This window comes from Lolium rigidum, chromosome 2 (assembly GCF_022539505.1).
Source record: "Lolium rigidum isolate FL_2022 chromosome 2, APGP_CSIRO_Lrig_0.1, whole genome shotgun sequence".
NCBI lineage: Eukaryota > Viridiplantae > Streptophyta > Magnoliopsida > Poales > Poaceae > Lolium > Lolium rigidum.
In genome coordinates this window covers 29,446,496-29,461,361 of record NC_061509.1, presented here as the reverse complement: position 1 = coordinate 29,461,361, position 14,866 = coordinate 29,446,496, and the positions used below count along the sequence as shown (strand labels likewise).

At 46.0% G+C, this 14,866-nt stretch overlaps 1 pseudogene; it reads right to left on the bottom strand.

Moving 5' to 3' along the window:
* Positions 1–11,059: 11,059 nt before the first annotated feature.
* Positions 11,060–14,396, bottom strand: LOC124689430 (annotated as a pseudogene).
* Between the last annotated feature and the right edge of the window lie 470 nt (positions 14,397–14,866).

The following is a 14,866-nucleotide window of genomic DNA, read 5'->3' as shown; positions in this document are numbered from 1 at the left end:
CCAGTTGATAAGATACTTCTCCTCGGCGACTCAGAACTTTGAAGGGTCCAACATATCGGGGTGCAAGCTTTCCTTTAAGTTGGAACCTCTGCATTCCTTTAAGGGGTGATACTTTAAGATATACAAAATCTCCGATCTCGAAGGTCATCTCTCGACGTCTCTTCTCGGCATAACTCTTCTGTCTTGACTGGGCAGTCTTGAGGTATTCGTGGATCTTGTGAACCTTCTCTTTGGCTTCTCGGAGAATATCTGGGCCGAAGACTTGGCTCTCTCCGACTTCCGACCAATTCAGAGGGGTACGGCTCTTCCTTCCGTACAGAGCTTCAAAGGGGGCCATTTGTAAACTGGCTTGATAACTATTGTTGTAAGAGAATTCTGCATAAGGTAGGCAGTCTTCCCACTTAGATCCATATTCTAACACACAGGCTCTCAACATATCTTCCAGTATCTGGTTGACTCTTTCGGTCTGTCCATCAGTCTGCGGGTGATAAGCTGTGCTGAAATTCAGCCGGGTTCCTAGTCCTTCGTGTACTTTCTGCCAGAATCTTGAGGTGAATTGGGATCCTCTATCTGACACAATTGACTTCGGGGTTCCGTGCAGGGCGACTATTCTAGAGATGTATAACTCAGCTAGCTTTGGGCCTTGGTATGTGGTCTTGATGGGGATGAAATGGGCTACCTTAGTTAATCTATCGACCACTACCCAAATAGAATCATTTCCTTTGCTTGATTTGGGCAGTCCAGTAATGAAGTCCATTCCTACAGAATCCCACTTCCACTCCGGAATTTGTAGTGGCTGCAGCAATCCTGCGGGTCGTTGATGTTCCGCCTTGACTATCTGACAGATATCACACTTGGCGATGTAGCTTCCAATATCTCTCTTCATTCCATGCCACCAAAATTGTTCCTTCAAATCTTGGTACATTTTGGTTCCACCGGGGTGGATGGAGTAAAGGGTGTCGTGGGCTTCCTTCAGGATAATTTGCTTCAACTCTGAATCTGATGGCACACATAGGCGTCCGTTGTACCAAAGAACTCCTTCTTCATCTTCGGTGAATCCCGGTGCCTTTCCTGCAGCTATTTGACTCTTGATTCCCTCAATGCTGGCATTTCCTTTCTGTGCTTCCTTTATCTGACTAACCAAGGTGGGCTGGAGCGCTATGCTTGCTAGGAATCCTTCACTAACTAGCTCCAGTCTAAACTGCTCAAATTCTTGATACAAACTAGGTTGTTCTTCTGCGATCATGGAGTTTAGTTGACACGGCAGTCTACTCAGGGCATCCGCTACCACATTGGCCTTGCCTGGGTGGTAGTGAATTTCCATATCATAGTCCTTGATTAACTCAATCCATCTTCTCTGCCTCATATTCAGCTCCTTCTGGGTGAAAATGTACTTCAGACTCTTATGATCTGAATAGATCTCGCATCGATTACCCATGAGGTAATGACGCCATACTTTCAGGGCTAAGACTACTGCTGCTAGCTCTAAGTCATGGGTTGGATAATTCTGCTCATGTTGCTTCAGTTGCCTAGACATATATGATATCACTTTGCCTTCTTGCATCAGCACACATCCAAGACCAATCTTGGATGCATCACAATAGACCTCAAATGGCTTGGTGATGTCAGGCATGATTAATATTGGGGCTGAGGTCAGTCTGCTCTTGAGTTTCTAAAAACTCTCTTCACATTTATCTGTCCATTCAAACTTCTTGTCTTTCTTCAATAGTTGCGTCATCGGTCTTGCGATGCTTGAAAATCCTTCAACAAACCTGCGGTAATATCCCGCTAATCCAAGAAATGCACGGACTTCAGTCTGAGTGGTTGGGGCTTTCCATTCTTCAACGGTCTTGATCTTGGCGGGGTCGATAGCAATTCCTCCTGCAGACACGATATGTCCCAGGAATCCTACTTCCTTTAACCAAAACTCACATTTGCTGAACTTGGCATACAACTGATGCTGTCTAAGGGTTTCTAGGATGATCTCCAAATGTTGCTCATGTTCTTCTTCGGATTTGGAGTAGATTAGGATGTCGTCGATGAATACAATGACAAACTTATCCAAAAAGTTCATAAAGATCTTATTCATGAGGTTCATGAAATAAGCAGGGGCATTGGTTAATCCAAATGACATGACATTGTACTCATACAATCCATATCTAGTGGTAAAGGCAGTCTTGGGGATATTTGTTGCATGAATCTTCAGTTGATGGTAACCAGTCCTAAGATCAATCTTAGAGAACACTTTGGCACCGGCCAGCTAGTCAAACAGGTCTTCTATCTTTGGAAGGGGGTACTTGTTCTTGATGGTGACATCGTTAAGCTTACGGTAATCCGTACATAAACGAGTGGCACCGTCCTTCTTATCCACAAACAAAACTGGGGATCTCCAGGGTGAGGCACTTGGTTGGATCAAACCTTTGGCTAGCATATCATCCAGTTGCTTCTTCAGTTCCACTAGCTCTGTCGGGTTCATACTATAGGCTCTCTGGGCTATGGGTCCTGTTCCAGGGATTAACTCAATGATAAACTCGATATCCCGATCTGGGGGCATACCAGGTAAATCATCAGGAAACACATCGGGGTATCTACAGATGACCCTGATCTGATCCAAGGTTGGCTGGGCTAAACTCTGGTTGCAGGTGAACTTTCTGGGTAGCCTTTCAGACACGTGTTCTACTAACACACCGGTGCTACTAGTCATGGTGATGGCCTTCTTGGCACAATCAATCAATCCATGATGTTTCGACATCCAATCCATACCCAGTACTACTTCCAAACCTTTTGTTCCTAGAACAATCAAATTTGCATAAAAATCTATTTCATGCATTCTGATAGGCACATCTTTGCAAATTTTTCTAGCTTTTGTAGTTGAACCAGGTATTTGAACTATCATGACATGCTTCAAACTGATTGGTTGAATTTTACTAGTGCATGCAAAATCTTCAGTGACAAACGAATGTGATGCTCCGGAATCAAACAACACTCGTGTAGGTACTGAATTAACAGAAAACATACCCAGCACGACATCCGGCGCTTCTTGGGCTTCCTCAGCATTCATGTGGAAGAGACGGCCATTGCGGTTATTGGGGTTGTTGGGGGTGAACTTTCTGCCGGTGGAGACACGGCGTTGCTGCTGAGCAGGTGCAGCGGTGTTGGGGGCAGTCTTGGCTAACCTCTTGGGGCACTCATTGGAGTAGTGTCCACAATTCCACATTCATAACAAGTGATGGTGGACTTGTCCTTGGGGGCGACAGGGACAGCGTTGCTCCCAGTCCTTGGAGCATTGTTGGGGTTGTTGTTGTTGGGGGCTCTCATCGGGGTGCGGTTGAAGTTGTTGTTGTTGGTGTTGTTGCTGTTGTTGCCTCCTGGCCTGGGGTGTCCTCCACTCCGGTTCTGAAAACCCGGACGTGACATCTGCATATGCGGCTTGTTGTTTCTTGGGGCAAAGCCTCCGCTTGAGTTGGGGCGATACCTTGGGGTATTGCTGGGCCCACTCTGGTGCATCATGCGGCGTTTGCGGTTCTCATTAGCTTGATGGAGCTTTCCCTCCATCTGGATGGCGGAGTCCACTAGGGCTTCAAGGTCGGCAAAGGGAATGTTGACCAGCACAGTCTGCATCTCATCATGCAGTCCATTCAGAAATCTCTCCTTCCTCTTCTCTGTGGTGTCGGTCTCATCGGGGGCATACCTTGACAGTGTGAGGAACCTGTCGCGGTATTCTACCACCGACATCCTACCTTGCTTGAGTTCCCTGAACTCATCCCTCATATTCTTGATTAGACCCGGGGGCACGTGATACTTGCTGAACTTGGGCTTGAAATCTGCCCAAGTCATTATCTGTCCTGCATTCATGGCACGGGTGCTGGTCCACCAGGCTCTTGCAGGTCCTGCTAAGTAATGGGTGGCAAACAAGACTTTTTCTGCGGCTTCGACTCCCGCAACTTCCAGGTTGTTCTCCATGGTCTGGAGCCAGTCATCAGCATCGAGTGGTTCTTCTGTTTTGCTAAACACGGGAGGGTTGGTGTTCTGCTGAAGTGCAGCAATGTTGGCCTGTCGTTCAGCTCTTTCAGCCTCTCGATCTGCCACCAAGGTCTGCAGTAGTTGCATCATGGCATCTTGGCTGCTGTTGCGAGTTGGAGGGGCCATCTGAACATGGAGATAGATCATGAGATAAGAGGGAATTTTCTATGGCTTGTTTTGGGTTGAGTGCAAAAATTTAAAACTTGAATTCTTTGGATGTGAAACACAAACACACATTCATTCATTCAAGCATCACATATTACAAGCTAACACATCCATGGTTTTAAGAACCATCTTCTCGCGCTACGATGCAAAGGACGGGATACAACTCACACCTACACAAGTGATCAAGTGCAACTACTCATCATCCACATCGATCGGGATGAAGTCATCTTCTCTGGCCTCCAGGAACTCGTAGTCCTCCACGTCGGTGTTCTCATCCTCTTCGAAGTCATCATCATCACTCATGAAGGCTGCTCCTCCCTGAATGTCTTCACCTTCTTCTTCCATCTCCCTCAGCTGGTCCTCTTGGGCCTTGACAGTGGCATCCAAGGATACTATCTTTGCGCGGAGGCACGCAATGGTAGCGTCCTTCTTGGCACGCTGCTGGCGGAGTGACTTGCGATCCTTTGCAAGCATCTTGATAGCATCGGCATGCTGAGCCAGGTGGAGGTGAGTCTGGTTGGCGTAGACACGCGCGTTGTCCAGCTCCTTCTGGGTCTCGTGCAGCATAAAGTCCAGATGCTCCACGTGATGCTTCAGCTCGGGGTGTGACTGCAGGTCCATGGGTCCTCCAATGGCGTCATGCCTCGCAAAGTGAGCGAAGCGATGACCTTGGATTGCCACCACATTCTGCCCGCACAGACAGGCAAGTGCTTCCTGAAGAGCACAAGCGAGTCCATCCAGCCAGTTGCTTTGCCTGAAGGAAAAGAGGATCCTCTCAGAGGTAGGAGGCTCCATCTTGCCCCTCAGATCAGTGGTGATGATCCACTGAAGTTCCCCTCCGGGCTGGTCGTTGACTTCGATACCGTGGAACTCTGGGTGCGGGCGTCCAAGGAACTCAGATAGGGCATCTAAGTCCCTTTCGAAGATCAGACTCCCGCCATTTCCCAGCTGGTAAAACTTGGTGTTGATTGGCTCCATCTGAAAGTGAATTGGATGAGTAAGTTAGAGAAGTGTGTCAAAATTTTATGTAGATTCATAAGGAAGAGCATGACTTATCAATTTGAAAAGATCTCAAGGAAAAGAGAGTGAATAATTTGGTTAGACATATTCATTTCATTTGCTTTTGAAACTAAGTTTTTCAGAATGTCCATTCTAACTAGGGTCTCCTAAGGTCAAACAATGGCTCTGATACCAACTTGTCAACACCCGGATTTTTAAGTCCAGATGCCTATTATGCCATACATCGCAATCCCAGGAAGATTGTTGTTGCGAGACATAACAGTTAATATCATAAGTCATCATTCATTACAAACCATAGTCGTCTTACAAATATAGATCACATGATCCAATATTACACAAATAGTTGATCTAATGATCAACGAACACATTACATAGCTGGAAGCGTAGTAGTAGTGGACTATCTAATCCACGAAGCCAACGCTTGACGTCGAAGATACTCCTAGTTGTCGTAGACGTCCCGCTGTCCGTCATCTTGATACTCGTCTGCTCCTCTTCATAGTCCGGCCATTTGAATAGCCAGGGACACAGTCACGTGAGTACTTTAAAGTACTCGCAAACTAATACTAGTGTAGGTGCTAACAATTTTAGTAAGGGGTGCTAAGCTCTAGGTTTATTTGCATAAAGCCAACTTTAGTTCATAAACCTTTAGTAAAAGACTCTTCAATTGCTAGCTAACCCAAGTGGGAACGTTAGTGTCATTCCCACAACTTAGTGGTGATTCCAGTCAAGTCACCACTTCCCATTCATCATTCCTTTTTAAGAAACATCTGACGACGGAACAGTATGGCCTTTCCAATCGTCCGTAACCGTGGACACGGCTATTCGAATAGGTTTACACTCTGCAGAGGTCGTACTCTTGTGCCACAACATTTGATTACATCCGTCAGGGATAACCCTGAATAATCGTAATTCAGTACGCGGATCATCAACCATAACCTTTCACTTACATACCCTAGTACAGGCACCTCTCCCCATGAGCTTGGACTCCCAGTGAAGACAAACCGTCAGCCTGGGAACTGCACAGGGCTTGGGCCGGACATTCACCTTATTTCACATCATTTCACTTTTAACGGAGGCAGCCTCGGCATAACCCCTATGACGCTTGTTAGAGGGAACCTATACTAAAGTACATAAACTTCCAGTTAAGCCCTACCCATAATCAGGTATTGTGGGGGTACTAAATAATTGGAAAGGTATCGCATCCGAACCCAACAATCAGTTTTTGTCAAATTCACCTTGTCCTTCACAGGTCATATTCACCTTCAAAACTTTCAATAGAATGACTCATCATTCTAAGGTTTTCAAAATCCTTTGTTTCACATGTTCCCATCTAGAGTAGACCATTTTACGTTTAGCACTAGCAACTAGTCATGAGGGGTGCTTAACTAATTTGTAGCTATCTAGGCTAAGTTTGATGCTCTTGTACTACTCCATACTTAGACCAAAGTTAACTATAAAAGTAAGTTTTAAATAATCAAAGTAAAAAAAACTTGGAAGGATAAAACTTGGGATTTGCTCATGAAGCATAAAGTAATAGGTGAGTGTGCCTTGCTCTCTAGAGCTTTGCACTTTGCAATAATATTAGCTTGCCTTGATTGGTGTACTGATCAAAGTGGTCTTCTTCTTCTTGGAAGTAGACCTCCTCCTCCTGGTACTCCTCTGTACTAACGTCTAAAAACGGATACGAGGTAACAATCACCCAACAAGTTTAAGAGCTAGACTAAGCACACACAAGATTCAGACAAGCTAATCTATCATCACCACATTGCTATCATGTTGGTTGACTTTGTTTTCTTCTTAAGAAAAAAATAATTTCCTCTCATTACAAATATTGATTAGGGCTTCCATTTAGGTCTTTGAGGAAATAATTTCCTCTCATTGAATCTGGTTAAGATTTAAGTTCCTCAAATAAATAATGTATGAACCCATGTTGACTAAGGTCAACACTTCATAATTATTATTTGGGAAATGATTTAAATGAGGTATTCTACCTCATGCAATTTCACACTAACATAGTAATAATTTAATATCACCAAATAATTCAATATGAGATTATATAGACCAAGGTCAATACCTCATGTTGACTTACTTGAGACAAAGATTTAAATGAGATAGTACCTCTCATACTAATTAATAAATAAATTTTGGATAAATTAAATGGACTAGAATAGCCATATAGCCATTATTTATTCTAGCCCATGATCATATGAAACACCCCTGTAATATTTTTACATATTCAGGTAGACAATATGAAATGTGATTTTTGAGAGTTGGAATCAACTCAAAATCATTTATGGTTGATTTTTAATAATTGTTTGAAGTTGAAAAAGGCCCTGCCTTGTTATTTTTACCACCTTAATTCTACAACTAATTTTGGGTTGAGACCAGTGGGGTTGGATAGAGCTTTTCACAAGCTTTCCAACAATACCAAATTCATCAAATTTGGCCCAGTGGATTTGATTCTATTCAAGTTTGAAAATAGCATCTGCAAGCAATTTGATTTAAACTGAAAATTCGAATTTGAAACGAGTGGGCCTGGCGGGAAACGAAACTGGGCCGAAACCGTTTGAAAATGCCAAAGCCAGCCCACCACGCGTCCAGCACGCGTGGGCTGCCTGACAGGGTGGGCTCCACCCGTCAGTCTCACATCAAACGCGAAACGGTAAGGGTGGTCCTGAGCCGCACGATTAGAACAAGATCCAACGGATCGAGTTCATCGTCGTCGATGGCGAGAGAAGGGTTCTGGCGCGGCGAGGGCAGGGGGTCGGCGGCTCACCGGCGGCGCGGCGATCGTCGGAGAGGTGCTGCGGCGGCGTTGTAGACGACGGCGAGGCTCCTGGAACAAACGGCAGCTCCGGGGGTGGCTCTCGGCGTCTCCTCCTTCCGCGGCGGCTTCACGGGCTCCGGCGATGCAATTGGTTGTCTACGGTGGGCAATGTCGAGCAGCGAGTGGATGAGGAGGGTCGAGAGAGAGAGGGAAGCTTGCGGTGTGAAGAAATCAAGCGAGGAGGGGCTCCTTTTATAGCGGCGGAGGGAGGCCGAGGCTCGGCGGCGAAGTCATCCATGGCTACGTCGCTACAGGGGCGCAGAGGCACTGGCGATGGCGCGAGCGGGTAGGCGATGTCACGGCGGTCACGCCAGGCGTGATTGCGGTGAAAACGAGGCAAGGACGAGGGCAGGCGCGTGACGGAGGCTCTCAGTACCGTGGCAGACGTCGGCGAGGTGGTCATCGTCTACAGCGTTCCCGCGGACCAACGGGCATGTCCTGGCGTCTCCTGGTGGCGTGGCGCAGCTGCTGACGAGCGGAGATGGCGAGTGAGGGCGTAGGGCAGTGGGGCGACGTCATGGCCGAGCGTGCTCTGGCGCGCGTCTGTGCACGCTCTGGCGTGCGCGTGCGTCACTGGGCGCGCGTGTTCTGGCGCGTGTGGTGCTCCACTTCGGCGACCACCGTGTCTAGCGCATGCAGGAGAGTGAGGGGAGAGGGAATGACATGGTCGTGCACGTTGGAACTGACCAGAGAGGGGAGTGGCATGTGTGTGTCCATGTCATGCCACGACATGGCCATGCCTTGGTCATGGAGGTCAAGTGGGAGGGGTGCAGAGGGTTGCACTGATGCCAAGGGAGTTGCTAGGGTTCCAGGGCAGCAAAGGGGTGCCAGGGTTGGACTTAGTCCACCCAATTTTTCAGCATGGGCTCAATCCTTCTCCTTGCCTGCAAGGTGCTCGACCAAATGGCCGCAAGAAATTTATTTTCGAATTTTGCAAAATTTTTTGGTGGAGTTGATTCATATAATGTTTTGAGCAGAATGGTGGTGGTGGGGTGCAAAGTTGAGTTGGTTTGCAAAAATCCAAAAGTGACACAATCTTGAATCTGTTTTGATGTCCCAACTTTGCTTGAGGAGATTAAGAAAAGGAGAAAGAATTTGCAGTGATGGTCTTGACCAAAGTTGTTCACCTTGATGAGTTCTTGGATGAGGTGCAAAGAGTTGGGGTTGTTTAGTTTACAAATCTCTTAATAAAGAGGCTCAAAGAGGGCACCATGTTAAAAATGGCAGATTTGACCATTAGTGCATGTGAGCTTATTTTGAATTCAAACTTGATTTGATTTGAGTTTCTTTGCTTCCAAAAGTGTTAATAAGTGTTTAGCACCCATCTCCAACCAATGGCACAAGTCAAATTGGTCTAGGTTGAAGAATTTCAAAAATGGCATAAACCCTATGTGAGGGTTTTGTGATTTTCTAACTTTTATTCTTTTCTTTTTGTTTTGCTTTTCTTCTTGATCTTAGAGGATCAGAGGTAGGGTTTTAGTACACTAGCAAGAGTTGTAAGCACACACCATGGCAATGTCACACAAATGCACCAATACTATGCATAGCACTATATGCAAAATAAAACTTTTGGTTAGGTCTAAAATTTGAAATTTGGAAACCACCATTTCTCATTGATTTGAAATTTGGGATGTTACAAGAAGAGAGAGATATTATAAGTGTGTAATTTACATCATCGGCTGATAGCTATAGAAGAGAAGAAAAGTAATGCTGTGTTTGGATGCATAGAATCTTATATGGAATTGAATTGGACTTTCAGTTTCCAAATCTGAGATGGAAATGAATTGGCTCTGAAATAGAATTCATCTGTTTGGATGTGCTCGGAATTTCATGTTGAAATCGAAGGGTGAACCCAATTCCAAATCCTGTTTGGATGTACAAACCCTGGAATTTGGTGTTTTGTTGAATTTAAACAATATAAATTTATGCACATGTAAAAAAAATAGAATGTATATATATATTATTTAGCAAACATAGCACAAAAGAAATTAACCACAACAGATATCCATCGTGCCCAGATTAAGAAAAATCGAATGAAGAACAAAACGATGGGGGCCTCATCCCCATCGTTCCCAGCTCCGGCTGGCACTTGCCGGCGAGGCGGCCGCCTTCTCCGACGCGGGACTGCCTAGATCCGCCCTTCTCGACGCTGTACTCGCCTGAATCCGCCTTCCCAGAGCCAAGTGCCGCCTCGGCTCACGGCGCCTCCCCCTGCTATGGGCCGAGCGCCTCCGCTCGCGGCTAGGAGGCGGCGATGGGCGACGACGGTGATGGGGTGGAGGCGGCAAGGGGAGACGTGCGATGACGACTACGGGATGGAGGCGGCGACGGGCGACGATGGTGACGGGATGTAGGCGGCGACGGGCGACGACGACGACGGGATGGAGGCGGTGACGGTGGGATGGAGGCGGCGATGGCGACGGGCGTGTCGCTGCTCCCTCTTGGTCGCTTGCGAGGAAGAGCCCGCAGTTTCCGAGCGATTCCGAGGATCCAACCTCGGAATGTTTTGCGGGATATTAACATGTACCGATTCGGCCCGTGGAATTTGGCTCGGTTTCTAGGCTGTGATTCTAAGGCCTATCCAAACGCTGGAAACTGCCCACGAATTCTAGATTCGGTAATTCCAGGCCCAATTCCATGCATCCAAACACAGCATTATAAGAGAAAAGAATAGAATATAGCTGAGCTGTCGCTCCCTGTCAGCACCTGGGAGTTGAGCTCTCCTCATGTTGTAGGGTCTGGATGGAGATATGATAAAACAATGTCACTCAATTATGTAAGTGATAAAACAACACACTGAACCACATTTTCAACGTGTTTAATCTCTCATGACGGAGATTAGAGCTTTACATGCGAAAGCCAAAAAGGCATCAACCCGACCAGCAGGTGGAACTGGTTGGATAGAAACTCAGAGCACAGGAACAGGAGCAACTTATATTCAGGGCGGCGGCAACATAATCTAGTGATGATCAACATAGAATCAAACGGATGATCATCAACTAGGCAAGGAAGGAACAACATAGATCAGCAGGCATCTTCATCATCGGATATGCAAGAGCAGTACTCATCGCTGGCATCTTCTTGGTTGGCGTCTTCCCTGTTGTTAGAGACAGTACAAAAGAGATTAATGTAACTGTAGCGATTAACATCACACTTGATATCATCAATTGTAGCATGATCTGACCTTCCGCTCCCGGTCGGTACTTGGTAGTGCGAGCTCTGTCCAGCTGCTTCATGCTCGGATCGGAAAGGTGATTCGTCCCCGTCAGTTGCTTCTTCGGCTTGTACTGCAGTATTGGATCCTTGGACGACATCACCCAGGTCATGCTCGCTCCAGTCTTCCTTCAGTCGCATAATAGGATTGTTGGGGTGTGTATCCACTTCACGTTCCAGCACACCAAGCCTCGCCACTTTACCATCGTAACCAAGTGAAATGTCATTCAGGCTTGGAAGGTGTTTGATACCAGTAATCCCCGATTCCAGCTTGCAAAAACTGATTTCAATCTTTTCCAAGTGGGGCGAGGTGCCCACCTCAAATATCAACTCGCTCAGTTTCTCCCGAAAGGAAATAACAAGTTTCCGGAGATTTGTGAATGTTTCCGCTCTGAAAACAAGTTTCTCTCCAACATAAGATTCCCAATCAAGATGAAGGTGCATGAGCTTGGGCAGTGCCCCTAGTATGTTTAGGTTGTCAACTCGTTCCGTCAGATTGGTACAACTTAACTGGATCTTTACCAAATGTACCAGATCGCCAACCCAGCTAGGCATCTCCCCAAGACCACCTTTCAACTTCAACTTCCTCACGAGAGGGGGGGTTGAGGAAATTGAATGCACGCACTTGAGGGATGTACCCCTTCTCGGAGAATAATCATCCACGGAAATATCAAGAGAGCGGAGGGAAACGAGCTTCTCAATGCATGCACACATTATCTTCCTCTTTTTCTAACTTGCCCCTAGTGTCACACTTAGCTTTCTAAGCTTTATAAGCTCCCCGAGCTCTTTAACTGCTTTTTTACTAGTTCGCTCAATATCCACAACTTCTAGTATCTCTAACTCCTTTAGATTGCTGATCCCTTTGGGCACTCTCACACCTTCAGAGTTTGAGACACGGCCAATCCTGGCCATGTGTACCATCGTCATAATCCCCGGACGCTCACCAGGATCAAGCATGCTTATTTTTCTACAACAGAGGCTACGAAGGCTTGCCAGTTTAGTGATCTCAGTTGGTAATTATGCCACATAACTCTTTCCTATGTCCAAAGTTTGCAAACCTTGTAGCTTCCAAATGAATCTTGGGAGTTTATTAACATACGATTCTCCATTAGGCTGGATGCTGACATATTTCAAATGATGCAACATCACTATGGAATCTATATCCTTTTGTGTGATGTCAAATTTGGCATCACACAAATCCAAGACTCTAAGCATCTTGAAGTCGGGCGAACAAACTAATGGTGTTGGCTTCATGGGTCTCTCACCAAACACAGTAAATGATCGGACATGATTACATTCCAAGCCTTTATATGGGCACCAACTGCCTTGGTATGCTACATGAAGGAAGTTATCCCATGCTATGCCTGTTGCATTATCCCATGTGGAACATGCAAAGTTTTCTTCTCTAGCAATCAAGATCATGCCATCGCGAATGATATCATGAACTTGACAACTCTTTACAGTTCCTTCCATGTTCACTTTTGATGGCTGAATAATGCTTCGGTTGATGAGGTCCTTAAAGTAACTATTCCCGACATCCTTAGCCCTCAATCCGTTCCTGGTAATAACAAACCCCTCGGCTATCCATCTTTCTACCAGACGTCTCCTTTTGATTTTAGAATCCTCAGGGAAAATGCTTAAGTACAAAAAGCATTGCTTCAGATGAAAAGGCAAGTGGTGGTAGCTAAGAGTAACAATCCTCCTCATTGCTTCAAGGTTTTGACTACTCTCTAGCTCCAAGGGAATCTGGTCATAAATATTTTGCCACTCACTAATCACCCTGGTGGCAAGCATGCCTCCAATTGTGAGTATAGCTAGGGGTAAACACCCGGATTTTTTTACTATCTTAGTAACTATTTCCTTCATCTGATAATTTTCCATGTCTTCCTCACTTTTCCCAGTCTTCTTTAGTAGCAAATTTATGGCATCATTTGTTTCTAGGGGTTCATGGGTGTAGATAAGTGGTCTAGAAGATTCCAAAGTAAACCACTTTGCTAAACCAACATCTCGTGTTGTTACCACTATCCGGCTACCTTTGGTGTTACTACTAGGAAAAGCAATTCTTTTGATATAGTTCCAATCACCTAATTTCCACAAATCATCAATAACAACAAAGTACCTCTTCTCAAGTAGCTCTTTTCTGAGGTATTCGGATAGGCTATCATCTTCCCGCACTATATTCGGTTCAAGTTTCTTCTTAAATGCCTCATCGCCAAGAAGTTGCTTGACCATATCTTTGAGAAAATTCATCCTAACAAATTACCGTGAGACAGTGACCCAAGCACAACATGAAAAGTTATCCATACTTTCGTAAACCTTCCTTGTAAGAGTAGTCTTACCCAAACCGCCCATGCCGACCACACATACTACCTGAGCAGGGCCATTTCTAGCATGGACATCTAGAAGATTTATCAACTCTTGTTTCGGCTTGGTAAACCCCACAAGTTCAGGTTCATCGTTGTTGCTACTTGACTGGTTGCCAATATTTTCCATGCAAGAGTCCCTCTCTTCAATGGCCCTGGTGAGAACTTGTTTCCTGTCAACCAGGCGGTACCGTGTGTTCCTGTTGCCCACATCTTCAACTCTTGATTTGAGATCACGGATCTGCATGGCGATTCGATGGCGATCTTTGAGCTTCATCAGCTGCTTTGACAAGCTTTGACTTTCCACATGTAACATGAATTCACCAAGGCAATCTTCTATATTGTAAGACAGGTCCCTCACTTGCTTCGTCCACACCTTGAGCAACTTGTCTTTCTCTTTCATTGCTTCAGCAGCCACCAGGAATGCCTGCATAGTCTCTAGCTCGTCTTTGATGAACCTGCCAGAAATCACCAAAAATTCCTGCAGCGTAAGACATCCGATGGTACATCCAAAATAATATCTGCAGCTCCACAAATAGAGTTGAGAAAAACATTATTTTTCTATTAGTACAAACAAAATATAGCCAACAATATAGGGACTTGGGTTTGTAATAGAACAAAAAAGGTGTAAGAGGCTAGGGAAGGTGCACGACCTGGATAAAGAAGTTCATGCAAACATACCAGATATCCTTGCGCACGCCCATGAGAAGGCTCATCTCGTCCGCAGCAGCAGAGGCTGCCTTGCCCACCATGGACCTGGCCATCCTCAACACCATATCCGCCATCTCCCTCCGGCCGGTTCAAATTCTCTCGCAAGAATTGCTAGACGTGTGTGTTGACCACTAGCTACTCGTGACTAGGAGCACAGAGCTAGGGAGCAAGATTGCAGTGTAACTATGGTGTGTCAAGATTGCACCGAAGGAGCAAGATTGTCAAGTTCGCGGTGCTACAAACAGTAAGTATGCTGTGCTCTTACAGCGAAACCTCTGAGCTTTCCCCCTTTCTAATAACGATAGAAAAGGGATCTAAACTAACGGAGTTTGTCAGCTTGTGACAGCTTGGAAGCCCATGTGAGCATGACAGACCGTTTGCGTCCGCCCGGGCCAAAAATGCTTCTGGTACCACCTCCAGCAGGGCGACGCATCGTGACCGGACAGTCCGCGACGACGCAAACCCGGCGCATATTTGCGTCTGGAATGCGTCGCGACGGACGCTGCGCGGACGCAGCAAGTGACCGCTCGCATCTCCACCGGGG